Here is a 21994-nt window from a genome sequence, read left to right as displayed (position 1 = left end):
TATGTTAGTGATTTGAGTTCTCTCTCTTCTTCTCTTCGTTAGCATGGCTAAGGGTCTGTCGATCTTATTTATTTTTTCAAAGAACCAACTTTTAGTTTTGTTAATTTTTTCAATAGTTTCTTTTGTTTCAATTTCATTGATTTCCGCTCTGATTTTAATTATTTCTTGCCTTCTGCTACATTTGCTGTTGTTTTGCTCTTCCTTTTCTAGGGCTTTGAGATGAAGTGTGAGCTCATTTATTTGTTGGTTTTTCCTTTTTTTGAGGAATGACCTCCAAGCGATGAATTTCCCTCTTAAAACTGCTTTCATTGTGTCCCATAGATTCCGATATGTTGTGTCTGTATTTTCATTTATCTCTAAGAATTTTTTGATTTCTTCCTTTATGTCTTCTGTAACCCATTGATCATTCAGTAACATATTGTTCATTTTCCATGTGATGTAGGATTTTTCCTTCCGTCTTTTATCATTGATTTCCAGTTTCATTCCATTATGATCAGATAAAATGCATGGTATTATCTCCACCCCTGTATATTTACTGAGGGTTGCCCTATGGCATAATATATGGTCTATTTTTGAGGAGGATCCATGTGCTGCTGAGAAAAAAGTATATCCACTTGATGATGGTTGATATATTCTATATATGTCAGTTAAGTCTAGGTTGTTGATTGTGATATTGAGTTCTATAGTTTCTTTATTCAGCTTTTGTTTGGAGGATCTGTCCAATTGTGAGAGAGGTGTGTTGAAGTCACCCATAATTATTGTGTTGTGGTCTATTTGATTCTTGAACTTGAGGAGAATTTGTTTTATGAACGTCGCAGCACCATTATTTGGTGCATAAATATTGATAATTGTTATGTCTTGTTGGTAAATGGTTCCTTTTAACAGTATATAATGTCCTTCCTTATCCCTTTTGATTAATTTAGTCTTGAAGTCAATTTTATTCGATATGAGGATGGCCACCCCTGCTTGCTTACGAGGACCGTGTGCATGGTATATTTTTTCCCAACCTTTCACCTTCAGCCTGTGTATGTCTTTTCCAATCAGATGTGTCTCCTGGAGGCAGCATATTGTTGGATTTGTTTTTTTAATCCATGTTACCAGCCTATGTCGCTTTATTGGAGAGTTTAAGCCATTAATGTTTAGAGTTACTATTGATATATGGTTTGTACTTCCAGCCATGTTTGATTATTTATCTTCTTTTTTTTTTTTTTTAATTTAGTTTGTTTCTCCATGGTTAGCTTTCCCCCCGCCCTCTGTCTTTATAGAGGCACTTCCCACTGATGGTTTTGGTTATTGTTTTTCATTTCTTCCTCGTGTAGTGTTTTGCTCAAGATGCTTTGCAATGCTGGTTTTCTGGCTGCAAATTCTTTTAGCTTTTGTTTATCATGAAAGATTTTTATTTCGTTATCGTACCTGAAGCTTAATTTTGCTGGATACAGAATTCTTGGTTGGCATCCATTGTCTTTCAGTGTTTGAAATACGTTGTTCCAGGATCTTCTCGCTTTCAGCGTCTGTGATGAAAAATCCGTTGTTAACCTTATTGGTTTACCCCTGAATGTAATCTGCCTCCTTTCTCTTGTAGCTTTTAGTATTTTCTCTTTGTTCTGTATATTGGATATCTTCATAACAATGTGTCTTGGCGTTGGTCTACTGTGATTTTGTGTGCTCGGTGTCCTGTATGCATCTACAATTTGTATATCCGTTTCCTTTTTTATTTCTGGAAAGTTTTCTGTAATTATTTCTTTCAGCAGGTTACTCATTCCCTTGGTTTGAATCTCTGTACCTTCTTCTATCCCGATGACTCGTAGGTTTGGTTTCTTTATGTTATCCCATATCTCTTGGATGTTTTTCTCGTGGTTTTTAACCAGCCTTTCTGAGTTGGCTAGGCTCTTTTCAAGATGATATATTTTGTCTTCATTATCTGATGTTCTGGCTTCTACTTGCTCCACTCTGTTAGTGATACTCTCAATTGAGTTTTTAATTTGGTTTATCGTTTCCTTCATTTCTAGAATTATTGTTTGGTTTTTTTTTATAATCTCAATCTCCTGATAAAGATGCTTAACTTCTTCTTTTATCTGTCTATGTAATTCATTTTCAAAGTGTTCTTTCACTGTTTGGATTTGCTGTCTCGTATCTTCTTTAAGGTTCCATTCCATCTGTCTAAGGTATTCCTTGAGTTCTTTATATGACCATTTTTCTGCTGACTCTAGGTCCTCCTGAATATTTAGGCTGTCCTTCATTGTTTGTACTCCTTTTCTTCCTTGCTTTTTTATGCTGCTCATGTTACTTCTTGTTCTGTTTGACTGCTGAGTTACTGTTTACTCTTATAGATTTATTTGATGCTTGAGAGGAAAGATATTAGAAGGGAAGGGAAGAAGTCACTAAAGAGAATGAGAGTAGGCAGGTAGAATTCAAGGAAGGGGGAATAAGAAGATTGAAAAGAAATGAAAAGACAAAAGAAACAAGAATAACAAAGATTAGATAATAAAGAAAGAAAGAAAAGACGGAAAAAAAAATTTTAACAAAAATAATAGTGATAATAAAAAATGAAAATTAAAATTAAAAAAATAATAATAATAAAATTAAAAAAATTAAAAAAAATAGAAACATTGAAAAAAAATTAAAGAACAACAACAAATAAAAATTGAAAATGAAAGAAAAAGAAGAAAGAAAAAAAAAAGAAAAAGAAAAGAAAAAAAAATGATAATAATAATAATAATAAATGCAGTCCTAGAGTTCTATTAACTTCTCTTCCAGTAGGTGGAGCTGTGCCCACTGGGCCAAGCTTCTCCTGTCAATAGGTGGGAACCATTCACTGTGCAGCAGCTCTTTCTCCTAGACTGGGCGGGTCTCCAATCCTGAGTGTCTAGGGCCTTGTCTTGTGTTTCCTCAAGCCAGGCCGTGCTCACCTGTGGCGCTCACCACAATACTGTCTACACGCCAGGTCTGCTGCTCCTGGGAGCCCTGTTTTCATGAACACCTGGGCTCACTCTCCCTGTTTGCCTCCCTCAGACCCTAAGTTTGTAGAGCTTGGGGCTGAGATCCCCCAGCGAATTTGCTTGCCCTCCTGTAGCCACGCCCCCGGTAGCTGGTGCAAGAGACCTCAGTTGTCAGCACTGGTGGGAGCGGTAGCCGGGAGTTCCGCGCCGCGAGTCCTGCGCCACTCCTGGTTCCCTCGGTCTGGTTATTGCGTTCACAGGAGAGCTGGGAGTGGCCCTTAAGGTTTCCCCCGCTGTGTGGAGAGAGATGGCTAGGGGATTACACACCTGTCACGCTGGTTTCACTGCAGTTATCTCCTCCGCCCATGACGCCATTTCTCTGCCATGGTGATATCCCATGCAAATGGTGACCGTTTGTTCCCTTTGCCGGATGACCAATGCAACGGGTGGGTCCTGACTGTCTCTCCCAATCCCCGTTTCAGTCCTGTGGCCACTGCCTATGAAGGCTCGGTTGGCTTTTACCTCTGTAAGTTCCTAAGGGCCGGCCAATTATTTCAGCGGGATCGTTAGTGCTGAGTCACACGAAGCAGGCGAACCGGAGCTTAATTGCCTCCGATTCGGGCTCTGTGTGTGTGTTCTGAGGGGCCCAGCCTGTACACCCCAGATCCACGTCAGCTCAGCATTGCCTAGTGATCCTGAGCAAACAGCATTTAGACAGTTTACGGCTCCCTATGCCCTCACAGTTGAAGATGTCAGAGACTTGATCTCTCTGCGCCTGCCACCATGTTACATCTCCTCAGTAATATTCATGTTGCCCTTACAGCTTCCTGGCATAAGCAAGTTCTTGGGATTATACAAACTGCTGCTTCTGTTTCCAGTCCAGATTTCTAGAAATGAAACTCTGGGCCGCGCTGACGAGCGTCCGCGCTTGTCTGCGACCGTAGCAGAGCCGCCCTGGCAAGCGTCCGCGCTTGTCTGCGCCCGTAGCAGAGCCGCCCTGGCCTCCGCAGCTCTTCAGCCCGGTGCCAGGCCCCAGGGGCCCAAGCGGCTGCCGCCGCGGCTCTCCGTCCCCCTCCTCCGGAGCACGGGTCCCCTGGCAGGGGGGTGCAGAACGACCCCAGAGCAGGCTCTGCCCGAAGGTGCAGCGGCGAACAGGCCACAGAGACGCTCGAGGCTGCAGTCCAGCCTTCGGAGGACAGGGCTCGGCACGCAGCCCAGCTGCAACCTCTAGGTGCGGCTGCCGGACAGTGTATACGGAGCCATCAAGACAGCAAGCAGAAAGCAAATGGTGGCTCCCGCGGAGTGGATTTTCGGCACAGAAACCACAGCCCCGCCAGCAATCCCAATCCACAAACTCTCCCTGTATAAAAAATATTCAAAAAAAAAAAAAAAAAAAGGCGGGGCGCACTGAGCTTTCTTTGCCTCGGGTACTTACAATCCACTGCTGATTGCACATTCAGCTTCTCCGCCCGGAGCGAAGCGAAAGAGGAAGCAGATGGGAGCAAAGCGCCCGCGGCTCTGAGCAGCCAAGTGTCTCTTTTTCGATTTCTTTGTTCTTCCTGCTCCTTGGCAAAGTGGTCCACTACAGATTAACGGTGAAAGGAGCTTTAACAGACTGTGCGAAATCTCTATTAAAGCCGCTGCTTTGAGCACCACGCTCAGCACTTCAGCAACCCCCGTACGCAGCGGCCATCTTCAGGAAGCCAACCTAAAAACGCCCTTCTTCTTCTTTTTTTTAAAATATTTTTTAGTTGCTGATGTACATTTATTTATTTATTTATCTATCTATTTATTTATTTATTTATATGTGGTGCTGAGGATTTAACCCAGTGCCTCACACATGCTAGGCAAGTGCTCTGCCACTGAGCCACCACCCCAGCCCCCCTTTACATTTTCTTTTTTTTTTATTTTATTTATTTATTTATTTATTTATTTTTATTTTTAATTTTTTATTGTGGGTTGTTCAAAACATTACAAATTTCTTGACATATCATATTCCACACTTTGATTCAAGTGGGTTATGAACTCCCACCTTCACCCCATACACAGATTGCAGAATCACATCAGTTACACATCCATTGATTTACATATTGCCATACTAGTGTCTGTTGTGCTCCGCTGCCTTTCCCATCCTCCACCCTCCCCCCTCCCCACCTCTCCCCTCCCCTCCCCTCCTCTCTCTCTACCCCCTCCAATGTATAACCCTGAGGGTCTCCTTCCATTACCATGCAATTTCCCTTCTCTCTCCCTTTCCCTCCCACCTCTCATCCCTGTTAAATGTTAATCTTCTTCTCCTGTTCTTCGTCCCTACTCTGATCTTAGTTACTCTCCTTATATCAAAGAAGACATTTGGCATTTGTTTTTTAGGGATTGGCTAGCTTCACTTAGCATAATCTGCTCTAATGCCATCCATTTCCCTGCAAATTCTATGATTTTGTCATTTTTTAATGCAGAGTAATACTCCATTGTGTATAAATGCCACATTTTTTTTATCCATTCGTCTATTGAAGGGCATCTAGGTTGGTTCCACAGTCTTGCTATTGTGAACTGTGCTGCTATGAACATCGATGTAGCAGTGTCCCTGTAGCATGCTCTTTTTAGGTCTTTAGGGAATAGACCAAGAAGGGGAATAGCTGGGTCAAATGGTGGCTCCATTCCCAGCTTTCCAAGAAATCTCCATACTGCTTTCCAGATTGGCTGCACCAATTTGCAGTCCCACCAGCAATGAACAAGTGTACCCTTTTCCCCATATCCTCGTCAGAACTTGTTGTTGTTTGACTTCCTAATGGCTGCCAATCTTACTGGAGTGAGATGGTATCTTAGGGTGGTTTTGATTTGCATTTCTCTGACAGCTAGAGATGGTGAGCATTTTTTCATGTACTTGTTGATTGACTGTATGTCCTCCTCTGAGAAGTGTCTGTTCAGGTCCTTGGCCCATTTGTTGATTGGGTTGTTTGTTCTCTTATTGTCTAATTTTTTGAGTTCTTTGTATACTCTGGATATTAGGGCTCTATCTGAAGTGTGAGGAGTAAAGATTTGTTCCCAGGGTGTAGGCTCCCTATTTACCTCTCTTATTGTTTCGTTTGCTGAGAAAAAACTTTTTAGTTTGAGTAAGTCCCATTTGTTGATTCTAGTTATTAACTTTTGTGCTATGGGTGTCCTATTGAGGAATTTGGAGCCCAACCCCACCGACTGTAGATCGTAGCCAACTTTTTCTTCTATCAGACGGCGCGTCTCTGATTTGATATCAAGCTCCTTGATCCATTTTGAATTCACTTTTGTGCATGGCGAGAGAAAGGGATTCAGTTTCATTTTGTTGCATATGGATTTCCAGTTTTCCCAGCACAATTTGTTGAAGATGCTATCCTTCCTCCATTGCATGCTTTTAGCCCCTTTATCAAATATAAGATAGTTGTAGTTTTGTAGATTGGTTTCTGTGTCCTCTATTCTGTACCATTGGTCCACCCGCCTGTTTTGGTACCAGTACCATGCTGTTTTTGTTACTATTGCTCTGTAGTATAGTTTGAAGTCTGGTATCGCTATACCGCCTGATTCACACTTCCTGCTTAGCATTGTTTTTGCTATTCTGGGTCTTTTATTTTTCCATATGAATTTCATGATTGCTTTCTCTATTTCTACAAGAAATGCCGTTGGGATTTTGATTGGCATTGCATTAAACCTATAGAGAACTTTTGGTAATATCGCCATTTTGATGATGTTAGTTCTGCCTATCCATGAACAGGGTATATTTTTCCATCTTCTAAGATCTTCTTCTATTTCTCTCTTTAGGGTTCTGTAGTTTTCATTGTATAAGTCTTTCACCTCTTTTGTTAGGTTGATTCCCAAGTATTTTATTTTTTTTGAAGATATTTTGAATGGAGTGGTTGTCCTCACTTCCATTTCAGAGGATTTGTCGCTGATATACAGGAATGCCTTTGATTTATGCGTGTTGATTTTATATCCTGCCACTTTGCTGAATTCATTTATTAGCTCTAATAGTTTCTTTGTAGAGCCTTTTGGGTCTGCTAGGTATAGAATCATATCATCTGCAAATAGTGATAATTTAAGTTCTTCTTTTCCTATTTTTATGCCTTTAATTTCTTTCGTCTGTCTAATTGCTCTGGCCAGTGTTTCGAGAACTATGTTGAACAGAAGTGGAGAGAGAGGGCATCCCTGTCTTGTTCCAGATTTTAGAGGGAATGCCTTCAGTTTTTCTCCATTCAGAATGATGCTAGCCTGAGGCTTAGCATAGATTGCTATTACAATATTGAGGTATGTTCCTGTTATCCCTAGTTTTTCTAGAGTTTTGAACATAAAGGGATGCTGTACTTTGTCGAATGCTTTTTCTGCGTCTATCGAGATGATCATATGGTTCTTATCTTTGAGTCTATTGATGTTGTGAATAACATTTATTGATTTCCGTATATTGAACCATCCTTGCATCCCAGAGATGAATCCTACTTGATCATGGTGTACAATTTCTTTGATATGTTTTTGTATCCGATTCGCCAGAATTTTATTGAGGATTTTTGCATCTAGGTTCATTAGAGATATTGGTCTGTAGTTTTCTTTCTTTGAAGTGTCTTTGTCTGGTTTAGGTATCAGGGTGATGTTGGCCACATAGAATGAATTTGGAAGTTCTCCCTCCTTTTCTATTTCCTGAAGTAGCTTGAAAAGTACTGGTATTAGTTCTTCTTTAAAGGTTTTGTAAAATTCTGCTGTATACCCATCCGGTCCTGGGCTTTTCTTAGTTGGTAGTCTTTTGATGGTTTCTTCTATTTCCTCAATTGATATTGGTCTGTTTAGGTTGTCTATATCCTCCTGACTCAATCTGGGCAGATCATATGACTTAAGAAATTTATCTATGCCTTCACTATCTTCTAATTTATTGGAGTATAAGGATTCAAAATAGTTTTTGATTATCTTCTGTATTTCTGAAGTGTCTGTTGTGATATTGCCTTTTTCATCCCGTATGCTAGTAATTTGAGTTCTCTCTCTTCTTCTCTTCGCTAGCATCGCTAAGGGTCTGTCGATTTTGTTTATTTTTTCAAAGAACCAACTTTTAGTTTTGTCAATTTTTTCAATTGTTTCTTTTGTTTCGATTTCATTAATTTCAGCTCTGATTTTAATTATTTGTTGCCTTCTACTTCTTTTGCTGTTGTTTTGCTCTTCTTTTTCAAGGATTTTGAGATGAAGTATGAGATCATTTATTTGTTGTTTTTTTCTTTTTTTAAGGAATGAACTCCAAGCAATGAATTTTCCTCTTAGAACTGCTGTCAATGTGTCCCATAGATTCCGATATGTTGTGTCTGTGTTTTCATTTATCTCTAAGAATTTTTTAATTTCCTCCTTGATGTCTTCTATAACCCATTGATCATTCAGTAACCTATTGTTCATTCTCCAAGTGATGTATGCTTTTTCCTTCCTTCTTTTATCGTTGATTTTCAGTTTCATTCCATTATGATCAGATAAGATGCATGGTATTATCTCTACTCCTTTATATTGTCTAAGAGTTTCCCTGTGACATAATATATGATCTATTTTTGAGAAGGATCCATGTGCTGCTGAGAAAAAAGTGTAACTGCTTGATGTTGGGTGGTATACTCTATATATGTCAATTAGGTCTAGGTTATTAATAGTGTTATTGAGTTCTATAGTTTCCTTATTCAACTTTTGTTTGGAAGATCTGTCCAGTGGCGAGAGAGGTGTGTTGAAGTCTCCCATGATAATGGTATGGTGGTCTATTAGACTCTTGAACTTGAGAAGAGTTTGTTTGACGAACATAGCTGCACCATTGTTTGGGGCATAAATATTTATGATTGTTATGTCTTGTTGGTGTATGGTTCCCTTAAGCAGTATGTAGTGTCCCTCTTTATCCCTTTTGATTAACTTTGGCTTGAAATCTATTTTATTTGATATGAGTATGGACACTCCTGCTTGTTTCCGAAGTCCATATGAGTGATATGATTTTTCCCAACCTTTCACCTTCAGCCTATGTATGTCTTTTCCTATCAAATGCGTCTCCTGTAGGCAGCATATTGTTGGGTCTTGTTTTGTGATCCATTCTACTAGCCTGTGTCTCTTAATTGGTGAGTTTAAGCCATTAACATTTAGGGTTATTATTGAGATATGGGTTGTTCTTCCAGCCATATTTGTTTATTTCTGTTACTAAACATGGTTTGTTTTCCTCTTTGATTATTTTCCCCCCCTTTACTGTCCTACCTCCCACTGTTGGTTTTCATTGTTATTTTCCATTTCCTCTTCCTGTAATGCTTTGGCGAGGATGTTTTGAAGAGATGGTTTTCTAGCTGCGAATTCTTTAAACTTTTGTTTATCGTGGAAGGTTTTAATTTCATCTTCCATCCTGAAGCTTAATTTCGCTGGATACACAATTCTTGGTTGGAACCCATTTTCTTTCAGTGTTTGAAATATGTTATTCCAGGATCTTCTAGCTTTCAGAGTCTGTGTTGAAAGATCAGCTGTTATCCTGATTGGCTTACCCCTAAATGTAATCTGCTTCCTTTCTCTTGTAGCTTTTAAAATTCTCTCCTTATTCTGTATGTTGGGCATCTTCATTATAATGTGTCTAGGTGTGGATCTCTTATGATTTTGCACATTCGGCGTCCTGTAGGCTTCTAGGATTTGGGATTCTGTCTCCTTCTTCAAGTCTGGGAAGTTTTCTTGTATTATTTCATTGAATAGACTGCTCATTCCTTTGGTTTGGAGCTCTGTACCTTCCTGTATCCCAATGACTCTTAAGTTTGGTCTCTTAATGTTATCCCATATTTCTTGGATGTTCTGCTCATGGTTTCTTAACAGTCTTGCTGAGCTGTCTATGTTCTTTTCCAGTTGAAATACTTTGTCTTCATTGTCTGATGTTCTATCTTCTAAGTGTTCTACTCTGCTGGTAGTATTCTCCACTGAGTTTTTAAGTTGGTTTATTGCTTCCTGCATTTCTAGGATTTCTGTTTGTTTGTTTTTTATAACCTCTATCTCCCTGTATAGTTGATCCTTTGCTTCCTGGATTTGTTTGCATAATTCATTGTCGAACTGATCTTTCATTGTCTGATTTTGCTGTTTAATGTCTTCCTTGATACTCCAGATCATCTGAAGCATGTATATCCTGAATTCTTTATCTGACATTCCATCTGCTGCAGCTGTTACCTCTTCTAAAGTTGCGTTGACCTGCATTGCTTGTGGTCCTTTCTTTCCTTGTCTTTTCATACTGCTTGTGTATCTTTCCTGCAGGTGCGGGCGGCGGCTCTGCTCTCTCCTTATTCCAATTGGGGTGTCGTGGCTACCACGCCGGCAGGTCACTGGGCCTGTTCTGGGCGCTGGCGGCGGCTCTGTTCTGCCGCTACTACAATTGGGGTCACAAGTGTACCACGCCGGCAGGCCACCGGGCCTGATCCGCCGGTCGGTTGCAGGTTTGCCTACCCTGCAGGCGCGGGCAGCGGCTCTACTCTGCCCCTACTCCAAATGGGGTGACGTGTCTGTCGTACCGGCAGGCCACTGGGCCTGTCCCGCTGGTCGGTCGCAGATCTGCCCACCTTTCGGGCACAGGTGGAGGCTCTGCTCTGCCCCTACTCCAATTGGGGTGTCGTGACTACCCCGCCTGCAGGATGCTGGGCCTGTTCCTGGCACGGGCGGTGACTCTGCTCTGCCCCTACTCCAATTCGGGTGGTGTGTGTACCACGCTGGCAGGCTCCTGGGCCTGATCCGGCGGTCTGTTGCAGGTCTGCGTACCTTTGAGGCGCGGGTGGCGGATCTGCCCTGCCCCTCCTACCACGCCTGCGGACCCCTGGGCCTGATCTGCAGGTTGGTCACAGGTCTGCTCACCCTGCGGGCACGGGTGGCGGTTCCGCTCCGCCCCCACTCCAATTGGGGTCACGTGACCACCACACCGGCAGGGCCTGATCCGGGCGTGGGAGAAGGATCTGCTCTGCCCCTACTCAAGTTGGGGTGACGTGTGTACCACACTGGCAGGCCACTGGGCCTGACCCGCCAGGCTGTCACAGGTCTGTTTACCTTGCAAGTGCGAACGGCGGCTCTGCCCTGCCCCTCCTACCACGCCCATGTACCACTGGGTTGCGGGTCTGCCCACCTTGCGGGTGCGGGTGGCGGCTCCGCTCCGCCCCCTCTCCAATTGGGGTCACGCGGTCACCACGCTGGCGAGCCGCTGGGCCTGCTCCGGGCGCTGGCGGCGGCCCGTCTCCTCCCCTCTGGCTCGACGACAAATTGAGGAGACTCGGGTGTCTGTGCCTCACCCCCCCTACCAGGAGACCAACTGTTTATGTTGCCACTGGTATTGATGAAGTTCTCTCCTCCACCGCTTTCTGATGACATCAGATCTCTGCCATGTTGGTATCCTATGCGAATGGCAGCATTTCGTTCCCCTTGCCGGGCAACCAAAGCAACGGGTGAGTCCTGACCGGCCCTCAGCAGGACCTGGACCGAGAAGCAGTTTCCGTGGGCTCCTAGCCCCGGGCCAGGGAAGTTCCGGGAGCCGGAACTCGGCCGCTCCGTGCTCGGTGTAAGCTCCTATAAGTGTAGGCTCCAAGAAGCAGTCCCCGCGGGCTCAGTTCCGGGAGCCAGAATTCGGCCGCTTAGTGCTTGGTGTATGCTCTGATAGGAGCAGGGTCCAAGAAGCAGCCTCCGCAGGCTCCGCAGCCCTGGGCCAGGGCGGTTCCGGGAGCCGGAACTAGGCCGCCCCGTGCTCGGTGTTCGCTCTGATAAGATCAGGTTCTAAGAAGCACCCAGGCACTGAACCCTAGCAATCTGTCTGCAAGCCGCAGGCGAATTGCAGCCTGAAATTACCTGTTCTATGGCTGAATGAGCTGTGGTCAGTCGAAAACAGGTATGGTGACATCAGCTTTCCAACATGGTGGCTGCTGGCCTCCTCTGTGGTCTGACCGGTGTGGAGAACCGAGATGGACCGCTTCCTTCCCCCGTCTCGAACCCAGAATTCAGCCCTGAGTACGGTGCTTGCACGGCTGGCAGAAACTGCAGCGCTGTATCCCTGCGTCACTATCTCCTCGTTTCCCAGCGCGCGCTGCAGACTCTAGCCGCGGGGCGATTTGCTGAATAAGCAGTGTTACCCTCCGTGCGACAAACCTCTCGCGTTTGAGTCCCCGTAGCCGATCCTCGTGCGATGGAAATCCTTCCTCCAGGTTCCGGAGCACCCCACTATTGCTGGAAATTCCTAACAAGATATCCTTTAGCCGTCCTGACTTGTCATACTCCCACACAGTGAAGCAGCACACGGGGGCAATGCACTCCCCTCGCCGCCATCTTCCGCTTTTTTCCCCTTTACATTTTCATAAAAGGATTTTAATAACCAGATTTAAAATCCCTTTCCTGGCTAATGTTTCCAGGAAGAACATTTAGAAAAATTACCTTGTCAAAGCTTATTCTGTATCCATGAGTTCAATACTACTAAGAAACAACACCCAAGAATTGTGTCTTGGTGCCCACAAATATAACAGTAAAAACTGTCAGTGGTATTTTTTTTTTATTGAGATGACTGAAATATCCTTAAGTGATCACTTATTTTTTCTATTACCTGCTATAAATATCAGATGTAATCACATACCTACTCAACAGACTGACACACCCAGTGAGATTGCCTTCCTCTTTAACTTACATCAACCTGCTGTGTGCTTCTGTTCCTGTAGGCTTAGAGAATATAAAAATACACTCTGGTAAGTTCTTTCAAATTCTACTGCACTACTTTGCCCTTTTCCTGGACCATTACCCAGAGAGAAAAGGCAGTCACCAGTCAAGGTGGCCAGGTGGCTAAATCAATGCCTGCAATCTTGGAGGCCTGGGGCAGGCCAATTGCCCTGAAATCCACGCCCACTGGGGTTTTTCCCTTTTTGGAAATTCTGGATCTCTTCCCCTGCACTCTGACCTACTCCTTTGTTTTCTTACCTCCTTGGATCTTACAAAACAACATAATATGCATTTCTCCATCCAAGCTGCCTCCCACCATCCTGCTATTGATTCCCTCTCTTACTTATTTTTCTCTTTTTCCTTCATTTCTCTGCTCTACTTTTGCAGTCAATGAGTAAGAGCTAAATCCTAAAGATTCTTCTAGGGTTTCATCAGCCAGTACTTTCTTACTTCCCAGCATTTGTTGGTGCCTTAAAGGTATTTCTCTCCATGATCTTCCAGCTTTCTGAAAGCCTGCTCTGTTAATCCCTGCTCCTTGCTCTCATTATTTTTTCATTTCCCTTTATTGACTCTCCAATGACTCTTCATTTGTATTTTTACTTCCCACTCAATCATTGGAGCCTCATGTGATTAGGTAAACATCCATCTCCCACTCTGGTTTGTAAAGTTCTTGCTAATTAGAGTCATTACCCTATTTATTTTTGTCTCTTCCACCAGGCCCAGCCCAGTACAGCACTCATAATAGATGTTTAACAAATGTTGGTTGTGAGTTGAGTTCATGGGCAAGCTTAAATTCTTCATCTTCTAGAAAACTCAGTTCCAATACTGCAACCCACATGGATCCTATTTTTGTATTCTCCTAGTACTTTGTGTCTGCATTAGTCAATTCTTTTTTTTAACCTAATCATATATTCCCTTCCATTATTGCTTAAAATGTTTCACACTATGCAAGACTTTTCTTTCCAATTTTATTGTAAACTTATAGGATGCTTCTTCAGGGACTGAAATTTTTCACTAATTGTGTATTGAATGGAAGAATGAATGAATGATTTAAAGGATGAATGAACACATTCCTGTGTCTCATGGACTGGCTCAGCTTGCTGGTCCTGTGAGCATGCATGTATTTAATTCTTTGCTTTTCTTCCACTTTCCAGATCAAACTAGTTATAGTACACCATTGATTCTTGCTTTTCAACATCTCTAAATCCATTCTTTTGTAAAAAATTAAATTTATTTTTAATTGGTATCTATAATATTGGTACCTATTAGTGGGGTACCATGTGATGTTTTTATACATGTTTACATTATTATAAGATTAAAGGCATCTGTTTCCTCAAGCATTTTTTCACATCTGCATGGCAAAAAAAAAAAAAAAAACAAGAAACAAATACCAAAAAAAAACCACCATTCAAATCCTTTCTTCCAGCTTTTTGAGAGAAACACTTTACAATTATTATATATAATAACTATCTCAATCCAATATGAGTATAACAAAACACCTTACCAATTCTCCAAACAAAAAGGAAAGATCAATTAAAAATTATAAGAAGAGCATGTGTTTACCACCATTAAGGTAAATAGATCCAATAGAGAGGTCTATGGGGTTCACACAGTGTATATGTATTTGTGTTTCTTTTCTCAGAAATTTCTTCTTGTATCATGTAAGACTATTAAATGGGAACAATTTCACATATTTATAACTCCCAGCTTAAGTCAGGCAACTGAAAATCAGTGTCAAGGGGGAATAATGTTGTATTTAAATAAAGCTCATTATTTATTTTTACTCTAGTTTAATAAAAAGATTATTGGCCCTTTTTCTAGATCCACAGGTAAGGACCTACATTGAATCCTCTAAGAGTCAACAGGGAGTTAGTTGGAAACAACCCTTATGGCTATTTTGGATGAATAGCATAAGTCAAGGAGTCAGCAATCCAGCTAGCCCACAGTAGCTAATTAGAAAACTAATTACAGGCAAACACTGTGCTCCATTTAGATAAACACAGTTTGGATTATTACTCTTACAAAGTATGAAGAATGTACTCTCAAGCTATAACTAAACAGATATGTGTAAATAAATGTGAGAAAATATTTTGGTTTGCTATATGATCTTCAGTAGTTTAAAATCTTCATCACAATTACTATATGGTTATGAGGATCCACTAATCCTCAACTGTTAACTAGATGTTGTTACCATTATCTCTGCAATGAAAAGGAAATTCTCAGGTTGTAGTTAATAACAAGAGTACAATTCTGAGCCAATTTACAGGTACAATAAATATATATGTATATATATATATATATATATATATATATATATAGTATATATGTGTATATATATATATTTCTAAAATATGACTCTGTCCAATTCAAATGTGCTATGTATTGCAGTGTATTAATGTACATCAAATTTACTCATATAGGGATGAGAACTTATAGCTCTTTAGATGTTCTGCATTATTTAGATTGTATCTTCATTATGTGAAGATTCCTAGTCACCAGGATCTGTATAAATGACAACTGAGGGCTGGGGTTGTGGCTCAGTGGTAGAACACTTGCCTAGCATGTGTGAGGCACTGGGTTTGATCCTCAGTACCACATATAAATAAATGAATAAAATAAAGGTCTATCAACATCTAAAATAAAAATATTTTTTAAAAAAGACAACTGAGGGAAGACTGAGGCAGGCAAGGAAAGAGTATCCTTCTGATGAGTAGTCAGCTTTTAGGGAAAGAGGGCAATTACTCTTTGAGTAATTGCTCAAAGAAAATTTTAATTAAAATAAATTAGTGTGACCAGCTAAATCTTGCTAGGTAGTGCTGGAAAATGATATACAGAACTTCAGACAGAAATATTTTTTAAATCTTCAGATAAATATTCAAAAAATATTACCCATATTAATCTGACAATTCAATCTCTCATTTCATTTTTCTTCTGTTTATATAATAAAGGTCAACTTCATCCTGTTCAGTGAGAGCAGTTTCTGATTTCAACTGCAGTGAAAAGACTTTGTAGCCACTGGAGCAAAGTTTCCCCCGTGAGACTCATAAAATCTAATTCAGAATCCCTTGAGCCCTCTACCAAATGCAAATAAAACTGAGGCTCAAAGGACGATGAGGCTGCAGTGACAGGCCTTGTCATGGTGCTTCTTCTAGGATGCCAGTCAAGTGAAAGGCCAAATATGGCAGGAAGGACAACTGGTGAGTGTGTTAGTCAGGCCTCACTTGATAGCTACACTGTTTTGGACAGGAATCTGTAGGCTTGAGTGAGCTCCTGGCCTCAGTCATAGGTTTTGACTCTGCCAAGTTCTGTCTAGGCCAAAGCTTTTGCTATGAGATGCAAGATGCAAAATTCAAAAAAGGAGAATTTGACCAGTTATATTTCTGTAAGATAGGAGACTATATACAGAAAACCCTGATGTCCATCCAGGTCACCTCCTTTTCCACGACCTTAATTGCCTCCCTTAGGGACACAACTCCTAAGAAACAGGAAGAATGAGGAATGTGGGTGCCAAGTGCTAGTGAAGGGTGGAAGGAAGAGCACAGAGATGTATCGCCATCTTCTCGTGGCACCCTATCTTCACTCCAGCTTCCATCAGTACTCCAGGCTTTCTGCCAAGCAAGCACGGAAGGATTACCTTTTAGGAGAAAGAGACCCTCTTTTTGCAGGTGATGGAGAAAAGATAGAAGTCCTTCAGAATGAACTCTAGGTACTGTACCAAAATCCTGAAAATACCGATGAATAAGCCAGACACTGTCATATTTTTAGAGCTTTTCTCCAGGAGTGAACAGTAACAATAAGATGGGAAAAGTGCCATGACAGAACTCTGGATCAGCATCTTGTGTGCGAGAATCAGAGTTGGGGTCCAGAAAGGAGCCCCAGAGCTTGCAATTGGAGGCAGTGATATGATGGATTACAGCTGTTCTGGCAGAAGCATACCATGTGGCCAATTAGATCTTACCTTTTGTAAAAACATGGCCCTCTTTCCAGGTGGGTCAAAAATGAGGAGACCCTATATAGCTGAACACGATAGTCCCTTGATAGACTTCTTCCACTCAGTCTCTTATAGTTCAAGACTGTCCTGCTTCTGATCCAGAAAACTATCCATACTAATTTTTCCTAGAAAGGTATTAGTTTAACTCAAAAAAAAATCCCCCTTGGCATCCCTTTCCCTGTCCTGCATTCTTAGACTTAAGACAGTTTCTCAAAGTGTGTTTTGCAGAATATCAGTGCAAGAATGTTTGTTTAAATATCGTTTGAGAATTATTGCTCAAGAACTGTAGTTACCAATTCTGACTGCACATGAGAATCACAAAAGGAAAAAGAATTACTACCAATTCTTTGGGCTCTATCCACAGAGTTTCTGACTTGATTGATTGAGTTAAACATCCCTATGTTTTAATTTAAGATTCCCTGGGGCGATTCAAGTGAATAAGTTCCCCGAGTTAGAGGAGGCCTCCACAGGTGAACAGGTCCGTGTCTGGAGGAGGTGGGGAGGCATGACCACCAGGTCTGAGGGTAGGCAGGAAGAAGGTGTCCAATGTACATGGAGTGTGTACTGAAGATGGTAGGAGTGGTCCCTGAGCCTGGACTTCATCCTGCTGTCCTTCAAGGGGCCATCCTCTCACCTTCCTCTCTGTAGAGGAGGCCTCCCCAATTCACTCCTCTGGTAAAGAATTCTAAAAATTCACTGTGCCTGAAAGTCATCTAATGGCTCTTACTAACATTCAGATTCCCAGACCTTCTCCCAGAGGTCTGAGTCAGTAGCTCTGGGGTGGCACTGGAATATGTGTGTAACAAATATTACAAGGGATTTTGATGAAGGTGGTTGAGGGATCATACTTGAAGGGAATACTTCCAAGGCCTTCACCAAAAGTATAATCTTCCCCCTTGGGAATGTTCTAGATCTGCTGCCTAATGTCTAACCTTGGGTAGTTCTTAACCTCCCTGTGTCTCAATTTCCACATCTATGTAGAAGAGGGAAGAAACTACTTACTTTATAGAGGTTGTGAGGATTTAAAAGAAAAGTATGGAGGTCACTTTATGTCCAGAGGTGACAGCTGGGTAACTTTGGAAATATGTCTTTCTTTTTAGTAGGTGCTGGTCTTCCAAAAAGGCAGTAGGACAATTGCTCACTGGTCTTCCACTTAGGACTCACTTAAGTCTGACTCCAAACATGTCAGAAGCAGCTACTTCTAAGTGCTGTGATATGAATAAAGACTTAAAAATACTGCTATTCTACTTCATGAAAAATTGTGTACTATGAATGTTGATGTTTGATGTATGAAGCATGAACAATGGAAAGACCGTATTCAACCTCATTGAACTCAGTTATTTCTAGTCAGTTTGTGAAAACTGCACCTCTTTAAAGTTAGATCTGTGATGACACCCAGTGGCCAAAATGTCAACCACTGAAATTTTAAAATAAAGCATTTTTTCCCCCTCAGCATTAAAATAATATTGCATCTATTTTATCTTTAAATTTTGACAGCAATTCAATAACAGAGCACAAAATGGTCCTGCATGAGGAATATCATCATGAATTGTGGACAAACCAAAAGTACTATTTTTAGGAGTAAAAATTTCCCAACTGGTTCAGGCTGACAAGAGCAGAAGGTTGTCAAAAGCATCATACTCCTAAAAAAAATCTTTTAGACTTAGAGAAAGTGTAAACAAACAAGAAACCAGACATAGGCAGTTGTAACAGACACTAGTAAGAACTAGTAAGGGCCATTCGTCACACATGACCCTCTAAATAATTAGGAACTAATTAACATGTTTACTGTGGCAACTCAGGTAACAGTAATGACTTTACCTAGTACCCATCCCAAACGGTATAGCGTATTTTGTATATTCACTCAGTATTCAAAAAAAAAAAAAAACAACTTCCTTGTGTTGAGAGGGAGACTATGTCTAGGAGGCTCATGAGAGTGAGTTCCTGGATTGTACTTATAGTAAGGACAGATAGGAAGGTGGTCTCTGGGGAGAGGGAGGAGATGGACCCCATGTAGTCTCAAGGAAGGCTCTCTGAAGCTAGCTAGCATGGCTCATCCAGTTGTCTATTAGGGGGCAAGAAGACAGGACTTATCTTCTGCATTCATCTAGTCATTGGAGATGTTCTGTCCCCAGAAAGGGAGTATCTGCAGATGCAGTCTCAAGGGTGCTGTGCGAGGCCCACTAAAGCCCACCATATGGTGACCATGAAACAGACAGGCTCTCTGGTGCTTTGTAATATAAAGGTACACATTAAAATACTTAGGGCTGTGAAGAAAGGGCTTCAAGAGAACATGTGGGGGAAGAAGAGGAGCGCTAATGACCAGCTCTCTGCTGGTTTCATCATCAGGGTAGAGGACGAGAGAGGTACAAAGGAGAGAGGTCACGCTTGGACTATGAAGTTCAGCTTATTCTGTGCACAGTACAGAGTCACTGTCAGTTTTTACAAAGGGAATACAAAGAGCAAAGTAGACAACTAAAGTGATAATAGAACAGATTGGACAGGAAGACACTGGGCACTTCAAAGTCAACATGAGGATCAGACATTTTCTTTTAAAGGTCATCCCCAAATTTGTCCTGTTTTTCTGCTCTTATTACTTACCATTGCCTTCTAGATCCTTTAGGTCTGGTACACAATAGCCTCTTCCCTTCTCTGGACACGACGTGGCAACCTCATTTCTTTGTGATTATCCTCTGGCAGCAATGGAATTTTCTGTAGTTCTCAAGGCCCAGCTTCAAATTTCACTTCTGAAAAGCTCTTCTTGATTCAAGCCCTATCAAGGCCTCTATATCATTATTCTTATAATAAAGTAAAAAAAATTCTTTAATGCAACTCACAAAAACCTGCGTGATTTAGTCACCATTTCTTTGTGACTCCAGACTCATCTCATCTCATTCTACTGCATTTGTCTGCCAGCCTAGGCCATGAACTTGTGCCTCAATTTTTATTTTCAGGAATATCACAGTGTCTTTACATGCTGGATACTTTATTGTTGAATTGATAAAAAGTAAATGACCCTCACAAATAAAATTATCTCAATTGATAGCTATTCTCCTTCAAAGAATCACAGTTTAACCAACAGTATTTTCCTTTCCAGTTCACTGATGTACTAAGAAATTTAAAAGACTTCTTCCCTGTAACTTTTTAGCTAATCATCCCCAGAATCGTAAATGCCAACATTTTTCACATATATAGTATACATTTTTTTCATGTAAAAGATTTCTTCGAAGTAAAACATAAGTACATTTGCAACTATAGGATCATATGGGAAGATAAAGCTAGTCTAATATCCTCAGTTTATAATCCAACTAACTTGGGAACATTAAATGACTTGAAAAACTTCATTTACTCACAGAGCTGAAGCTAGAATCCAAGTGTATTTATTGTCAATAATAATAATCTACATCCAGAGGAACTACATGAACATTTAAATATGCTACTTGTATTTTCTTTTGCATTTATTTTGTTCATCTCAATTATACAGAATGATGGGTTTCATTGTGGTGTATATATAAAAATATATACATATGTGTATGTATATATAAAAATATATACATATGTGTATGTATATATAAAAATATATACATATGTGTATGTATATATAAAAAAATATATATGTGTATGTATATATAAAAATATATACATATGTGTATGTATGTGTATGTATGTATATATATATACATATATATATATATATATATATATATATATATATCGCAACGTGGTATATATAAAAATACAATTTGATCAATTTCACTTCTCTGTACCCCCCTTTAGCTCCCCCTTCCCCTTCCTCTACCTTAATGGTCATGCTTCTACTTCATGGTGAATCTTTTTTCTGTTTTTCCCTTTTAGCTTCCACACATGAGGGAAAACACAACTTTTGTCTATGAGTTTGGCTTATTTCACCCAAAATTTCTCATCCATATTCCTGCAAATGACATAATTTTCTTCTTCTTTATGATTGAAAAAAATTCCATTGCGTATATATACCATTTTTTTATTCATTCATCTGTTGTTGAACACCTACGCTGATTTCATAAATTGTTGTTGTGTATTGTGCTGCAATTAACATGGACTCACTTTACTTCTTACAGATAAATACCAAAGAGTTGTATAAGTGGGTCGTATGATATCTCCATTCTTTTTTTTTTTTTTTGAGAATCCACCCTACTGATTTATAAAGTGCTGTACAAATTCCTTTTCCTGACATGCTTGCCAGCATTTATTGTTATTTGTATTCTTTTTTTTTTGCCAAATAGAAAATTATATATATATATATATATATATTTTTATTGGTTGTTCAAAACATTACAAAACTCTTGACATATCATATTTCATACATTAGATTCAAGTGGGTTATGAACTCCCATTTTTACCCCAAATACAGATTGCAGAATCACATCGGTTACACATCCACATTTTTACATAATGCCATATTAGTAACTGTTGTATTCTACTACCTTTCCTATCCTCTACTATCCCCCCTCCCCTCCCCTCCCATCTTCTCTCTCTACCCCATCTACTGTAATTCATTTCTCTCCTTGTTTTTTTTTCCCATTCCCCTCATAACCTCTTATATGTAATTTTGTATAACAATGAGGGTCTCCTTCCATTTCCATGCAATTTCCATTTACTCTACCTTTCCCTCCCACCTCATGTCTCTGTTTAATGTTAATCTTTTCCTCCTGCTCTTCCTCCCTGCTCTGTTCTTAGTTGCTCTCATTATATCAAAGAAGACATTTGGCATTTGTTTTTTAGGGATTGGCTAGCTTCACTTAGCATAATCTGCTCTAGTGCCATCCATTTCCCTGCAAATTCCATGATTTTGTCATTTTTTAGTACTGCGTAATACTCCATTGTGTATAAATGCCACATTTTTTTTTATCCGTTCATCTATTGAAGGGCATCTGGGTTGGTTCCACAGTCTAGCTATTGTGAATTGTGCTGCTATGAACATCGGTGTGGCAGTATCCCTGTAGTATGCTCTTTTTAGGTCTTCAGGGAATAGTCCGAGAAGGGCAATAGCTGGGTCAAATGGTGGTTCCATTCCCAGCTTTCCCAGGAATCTCCATACTGCTTTCCAGATTGGCCACACCAATTTGCAGTCCCACCAGCAATGTACAAGAGTACCCTTTTCCCCACATCCTCTCCAGCACTTGTTGTTGTTTGACTTCCTAATGGCTGCCAATGTTACTGGAGTGAGATGGTATCTTAGGGTGGTTTTGATTTGCATTTCTCTGACTGCTAGAGATGGTGAGCATTTTTTCATATACTTGTTGATTGATTGTATGTCCTCCTCTGAGAAGTGTCTGTTCAGGTCCTTGGCCCATTTGTTGATTGGGTTATTTGTTATCTTATTGTTTAATTTTTGAGTTCTTTGTATACTCTG

Source organism: Marmota monax, unplaced genomic scaffold, assembly GCF_021218885.2.
Source record: "Marmota monax isolate L192 unplaced genomic scaffold, Marmota_monax_Labrador192_F-V1.1 WCK01_AAM20220418_F8-fsc00012, whole genome shotgun sequence".
In the NCBI taxonomy this organism is placed as follows: domain Eukaryota; kingdom Metazoa; phylum Chordata; class Mammalia; order Rodentia; family Sciuridae; genus Marmota; species Marmota monax.
The sequence above is the reverse complement of the archived record's forward strand: the minus strand, read 5'-3'. Positions refer to the sequence as shown.